Source organism: Delphinus delphis, chromosome 3 (genome assembly GCF_949987515.2).
Source record: "Delphinus delphis chromosome 3, mDelDel1.2, whole genome shotgun sequence".
NCBI classification, from domain to species: Eukaryota; Metazoa; Chordata; class Mammalia; order Artiodactyla; family Delphinidae; genus Delphinus; species Delphinus delphis.
Genome location: NC_082685.1, coordinates 49,619,010 through 49,625,945, shown reverse-complemented (window position 1 = coordinate 49,625,945; position 6,936 = coordinate 49,619,010). Strand labels below are relative to the sequence as shown.

At 42.4% G+C, this 6,936-nt stretch overlaps 1 pseudogene; it reads left to right on the top strand.

Moving 5' to 3' along the window:
• Positions 1-1,632: 1,632 nt before the first annotated feature.
• Positions 1,633-3,003, top strand: LOC132422024 (ruvB-like 1 pseudogene; annotated as a pseudogene).
• Positions 3,004-6,936: the final 3,933 nt, after the last annotated feature.

The following is a 6,936-nucleotide window of genomic DNA, read 5'->3' as shown; positions in this document are numbered from 1 at the left end:
AATATAGGCAAAACATAAATCATAATCTCTGACATAAATCATACCAATGTTTTCTTAGGTCAGTCTCCCAAGGCAATAGAAATAAAAGCAAAAATAAACAAATGGGACCTGATCAAAACATAAGTTTTTGCACAGCAAAGGAAACCATAAACAAAACAAAAAGACAACCTAAGGACTGGGAGAAAATATTTGCAATTGATGTGACCGACAAAGGCTTAATTTCCAACATATACAAACAGCTCTTACAACTCAACAACAGAAAAACAAACAACCCAATCAAAACATGGGCAGAAAAAAAAAAAAAAAAAGGGCAGAAGACCTAAATAGATGTTTCTCCAAAGAAGACATAGAGAAGGCCAAAAGTCACAAGAAGAGATGCTCAACATCACTAATCATTAGAGAAATGCAAACCAAAACTACAGTGAGAAAAAAAAAACTACAGTGAGGTGTCACCTCACACTGGTCAGAATGTCCAGCATTAAAAAGTCTACAAATAGCAAATGCTGGAAAGGCTGTGGAGAAAAAGGAACACTCCTATACTGTTGGTGGGAATATAAGTTGGTGCAGCCACTATGGAGAAAGTATGGAGGTTCCTCAGAAAACTAAGAATAGAGTTGCCATATGATCCAGCAATCCCACTGCTGGGCATATATCTGGACAAAACTATAATTTAAAAAGATACATAAACCCCCTATGTTCATAGCAGCACTATTCACAATAGCCAAGACTTGAGAACAACCTAAATGTCCATCGACAGATGAATGGATAAAGAAGATGTGGTGCATATATACAATAGAATACTACTCATCGATAAGAAAGAATGAGAGGGAGGGAGACGCAACAGGGAAGACATATGGGAACATATGTTTATGTATGACTGATTCACTTTGTTATAAAGCAGAAACTAACACACCATTGTAAAGCAATTATACCCCAATAAAGATGTTAAAAAAAAAACAAACTATAAAGACTACTGTAAAATGCAAGAAGCTGGTTTCTGAACGAAATATAGAGGGAACAGAAATGTGAGACAATTCTGTGACAGAAGAGGAATAAAAATATCAAATTTAAACTCCTAAAAAAAAAAAAAAAAGAAAGAATGAAATAATGCCACTTGTAGCAACATGGATGTACCTAAAGATTATCATACTAAGTGAGGTAAATCAGAAACAGAAAGACAAATACCATATGATATCACTTATATATGGAATCTAAAATATGACACAAATGAACTTATCTATGAAACAGTCTCACAGACATAGAGAACAGACTTGTTGTTGCCAAGGGGGGTAGGGGAGGGAGGGATTGGAGTTTGGGATTAGCAGATGAAAATTATTTTAACATAGAATGGATAAACAACAAGGTCCTACTATATAGCACAGGGAACTATATTCAGTATCCTCTGATAACCATAACAGAAAAGAATATGAAAAAGAATATATATATATTTGGTTTATATATATATATAAAACGAATCACTTTGTTGTATAACAGAAACTAACACATTATAAATCATTATATACTTCAGTTTCAAAAAAAAGTGTTTTGGGGGCTTTCCTGGTGGGGCAGTGGTTAAGAATCCACCTGCGGGCTGCCAGGGCTCAGCGGGCGCTCAGGCTCCAGGTGCACAGGATGAAGATTGAGAAGGTGAACAGCACCACCAAGACACAGCGCATCACCTCCCACAGCCACGTGAAGGGGCTGGAGCTGGTCGAGAGAGGCCTGGCCAAGGCGGTGGCCTCAGAGCTCGCGGGCCAGGAGAACGCGCGCAAGGCATGTAGTGTGATAGTGGAATTAATCAAAAGCAAGAAAATGGCTGGAAGTGCTGTCTTGTTGGCAGGGCCTCCTGGAACTGGCAAGACAGGTCTAGCTCTGGCTATTGCTCAGGAACTGGGTAGTAAGGTCCCCTTCTGCCGGATGGTGGGGAGTGAAGTTTACTCCACGGAGATCAAGGAGACAGAAGTGCTGATGGAGAACTTCCACGGGGCTATTGGGCTGCGGCTAAAGGAGACCAAGGAGGTATATGAAGGCGAGGTCACAGAGCTCACCCCATGTGAGACGGAGAACCCCACGGAGGGCTAGGGCAAGACCAACAGCCACATAATCATAGGGCTCAAGACAGCCAAGGGGACCAAGCAGTTGAAACGGGACCCCAGCGTTTTTGAAAGTTTGCAGAAAGAGCGAGTAAAAGCTGGAGATGTGATTTACATCGAAGCCAACAGTGGGGCCGTGAAGAGGCAGGGCAGGTGTGATACCTACGCCACAGAATTTGACCTTGAAGCTGAAGAGTACGTCCCCTTGCCCAAGGGAGATGTGCACAACAAGAAGGAAATCATCCAAGACGTGACCTTGCATGACTTGGACGAGGCCAACGCATGGCCCCAGTGGGGACACGACATCCCGTCCCTGATGGGCCAGCTCATGAAGCCAAAGAAGATGGAGATCACAGACAAACTCTGAGGGGAGATTAACAAGGTGGTGAACAAGTACATCCACCAGGGCGTGGCAGAGCTGGTTCTGGGGGTTCTGTTCGTTGATGAGGTCCACATGCTGGACATCGAGTGCTTCACCTACCTGCACCAGGCGCTGGAGTCTTCCATCGCCCCCACTGTCATCTTTGCGTCCAACCGAGGCAACTGTGTCATCAGGGGCACGGAGGACATCACCTCTCCTCACGGCGTCCCTCTCGACCTTCTGGACTGAGTGATGATCATCCAGACCGTGCTGTACCCCCTGCAGGAGTTGAAACAGATCATTAAAACCCGAGCTCAGACAGAGGGAATCAACATCAGTGAGAAGGCGCTGAACCACCTGGGGGAGATTGGTACCAAGAGCACTCTGAGGTACACGGTGCAGCTGCTGACCCCGGCCAACCTGCTGGCCAAGATCAACGGGAAGGACGGCACTGAGAAGGAGCACATCAAGAAGATCAGTGAGCTCTTCTACGATGCCAAGTCCTCAGCCAAAATCCTGGCTGACCAGCAGGACAAGAACAAGAAGTGAGATGGCCGAGGTCTTCTGCAAGGAGACTCTGGGTGGGCCCGGTCCTGGTCCAGCCTGTGGGTAGGATACTTGCCCCCAGGTTGAGCTCTGTCTTCACTCGGGCGGGTGGCAGTGTTGTCAGTTTAGCATAGAAGGGTTTCTTTTTAAATTATTGTGACTCCTCCCGTGGTTGCATTGAAGAACCCTGCCTTATCTGGTATGTTTTCTAATAAACCCTGATAGGTTATTTTGATGATTAAAAAAAAAAAAAAAGAGAATCCACCTGCCAATGCAGGGGACATGGGTTCAAGTCCTGGTCTGGGAAGATCCCACATGCTGCAGAGCAACTAAGCCTGTGCACCACGACTACTGAGCCTGTGCTCTAGAGCCCACGAGCCACAACTACTGAGCCTACATGCCACAACTACTGAAGCCCACGCACCTAGAGCCCGTGCTCCACAGCAAGACAAGCCACTGCAATGAGAAGCCTGCGTACCGCAATGAAGAGTAGCCCCTGCTCGCCACAACTAGAGAAAGCCCGCGTGCAGCAATGAAGACCCAATGCAGCCAAAAATAAATAAATTTTTTTTAAAAAAGTGTTTTTGAACAGCTGCCTTAGAGATGTCATTGGTGCCTATAGAACCAAAGTGAATTGCTCCCAAGAGCATGGTGTGGCCTGATTAGCACTGAACTTCTACAGACAGCAACAGGCAATAGAATTGGGAGAGAGCCATGGGACTCCCTTATCCAAATGTGTCTGGCCAGTGTCACAAAGCCAAAGATGACTTTGAGCCCTGTGAGTCACTGGCATTTTCTGTCTCTTTTCTCCCCTATTCATGTTAATTGCTATAGACTCATTTCCTAATTCACTTGAGAGACATTCACTGGGGTCCATTTTTTGTCAGGTATCAGGCTGAGTAGTTTACATACATTATTATCTCATTTAATTCATTCAACAGTTTAGTGAGGCAGGCTTTATTTTCATCTTCAATTTTCACAGATGAGGAAATGGGCTCAGACGCCTATGTGCTGTACAAGGGCCACTGATCAAGAGTCATCTAACAGGGTTCAAGCTCAGGTGTCTCACATTCCGAAGGTCACAGCATGGACCATGGAAAGACAGGTCCTTCTGTATCACAGGTAGACCTATGGTGGCAACATTATAAGCAAGGACTTGGAAATATGCAGACCTCAGTTGTTGCTGATATTGTTTTTAGTTTGTTTGGAAAATTAAGAAAGTAATTGTCTAACATTGATGGTTGTTGTCATGACTAAATTAAATACTGTATACAAAATCCTAGAACATAATAAGCTTTTTTGAAATGGTGACTGTCAATAATAATGCTAAGCATAGTAATTGGACTTTGATGTGGGTGGTAAGACACTTTGTAGGGGGTAAGAAAATACATATAACAACGTGAAGAATAGCAGGAAGTTTGGGAGTTGGGTAGCAGGCTTGAGGAATTGTAATTAGAGATACAAAGATCATTGGAGGTGGGTTCCAGTGTGGTGAGGGCATCCTTGTTGAGTCCATCCTGGCCTGGTGGGCCGCGGCAGCCTAAGAGATGGAGTACAAGTTTGTGTGTGGCCACCGAGTTCACAGACCTTTGTTCCACTCCTGCTGGGGAGGGACATGATCAGTGAGGGATGAGGTTCATGCAGCTGAGACCTTGCGAAAGGAGTCTGTATGGATGAGAAGCTGAGCCAGGCTCCCGAGGGGAAGCCCTCCACCCTGGCTGTCTGGTTTGTATTAAGTGGAGTCAGTCTCTGATTACCTTGGCCAAAAACCCTTTCCCCAATGGCCCAGGAACTGAAAGATTAGGATCCTTCTGGCAGCTGCTGGCATGTTCTGAACCACAATGTTTGAATTTACTCCAAGGCTGGGAACCAGCTGCCCCATGGAGTGAAAGACGAGGGAATTTCACATGTGCAAGAACCTGAAAGGGGGGAACTTGCTCTGGAAGGAAATGAAGTCATAGCTCTTGCAAGCACAGCATTTCCTCCAGACTGGGGGATCACAGCCATGACTTAGACAGCTTGAGAAACTTAAATCCACTATTATAATGTATATTTAGAACGGGAAAAATTTAGGGAGTGTGGCATGTTTATTTATCATTTATTTGCACACATTTTCAGTGTAGATAAGGCACATCCTTCTCCAGAGGATGACTCATTTCTCTTGGTTTTTATCTTGGGCGTCGTCTGAGAGGAGTGAGGAGTAGTGTGCTTAACTTTAATAAATTTTCTTGCATTTCCTATACATTTATACATATCTCCTCAAGAAATAGCTCAGTTAATAGTTACTGAGTGTCTGCCAACTGAATTGTCATAGATAAATATATATATTTATGGCAGTGTATTTATATTGTGATAGGTAGATAAGAACATACATACATACATTTAACTTATTTTGAAATAATTATAGATCTACAGGAAGTGGCAAAGATAGTATAGAGAGGTTCCTGTGTACACTTTCCCCAGTTTTCTTCAGTGATTATATCTTAGCTAACAACAGTGCTATATCAAAACCAGGAAACTAATATTGGTACAAGGTATGCATAGGTCTATGTCATTTTGTTACATTTACAGGTTAGTGTAACCACTCCCTGACTCAAGATAAAGAACTATTATATCACCACTAAGGTCTTCCCCATGCTACCTCTTTATAGCCACACCCATTCCCTTGCCTCCACCATCCCTAACCCCTGGCAACCCAGTAATTTGTTCTTCATCTCTATAATTTTGACATTATGAGAATGTTGTATAAATGGAATCACATAGGGGACCTCATAACATTGGTTCTTCTCACTCAATGTAATGAACTTGAGATCCACCCAAGTTGCATGTATCAGTAGTTCATTACCTTTTATTGCTGAGTAGTATTCTATGGTATGGTTGCACCGTAAATTTTTTAAGCAAATTGTCCTTTTGAATGGACATTTTGGTTATTTCAGTTTTTTGAAATTACAAACAAAACTGCTATGAACAATAATGTATGGAATTCATTTGGATATAAGTTTTCATTGCTCTGGAGTAAACGCCCAGGAGTGTGGTTGCTAGGTTGTATGGTACGTGAATGTATAGATTACTTTTAAGAAAGTGGCAAATTATTTTCCAAGTGACTGTACTACATTCCTACCAGCAGTAGCTGAGAGATCCGGTTTCTCCACAACCTTGCCGGTATTTGGTATTGTCACTATTTTTTATTATATCTGTTTTAATAGGTTTGCAGTGACATCTTATCATAGTCTTGATTTGTAGTCCCATCAGTTGCATTGCTATATTTAAACAGCCTTATTGGAATATAATTCACATACCATATAATTCACACTTTTAAAGGGTACAATTCAATGGCTGTTAATTTATTCACAGAGTACTATATCCATCCCCACAACAATTTTAGAATATTTTTTTCACCCCCCAAAGAGACTCCTTATCCCTTAGCCATTACCTTCAAACCTTCCACCTCCCCCCAGCGCTAGGACACTACTAATCTATTTACCATCTCAATAGATTTGCCTATTCTGGACTTTTTACATAAATGGAATCATATAATATGTGGTCCTTTGTGACTGGCATCTTTCACTTAGCACAACGTTTTCAAGGTCCATCCATGTTGTAGCATATATTAGTACATCATTATTGCCAAATCATGCTCCAATGTATGGTTATGCTATGTTTTCTTTATTAATTTATCAGTAGATGGATATTTGGGTTGTTGGACTTTTGGGCCATTATTAATAATGCTGCTATGAACATTTACGCGCAAGTTTTTGGTGGACATGTTATCAGTTCTCTTGGGTATACACCAAGGGGTAGAATCTCTAGATCATGTGGTAACTGTATATTTAACCATTTGAGCAACTGCAATCTGTTTTCCAAAATGGCTGCACCACTATACATCCCCACCAGCAGTTTATAAGGGTTACAATTTCTTCCTTGCCTAAAGTGATC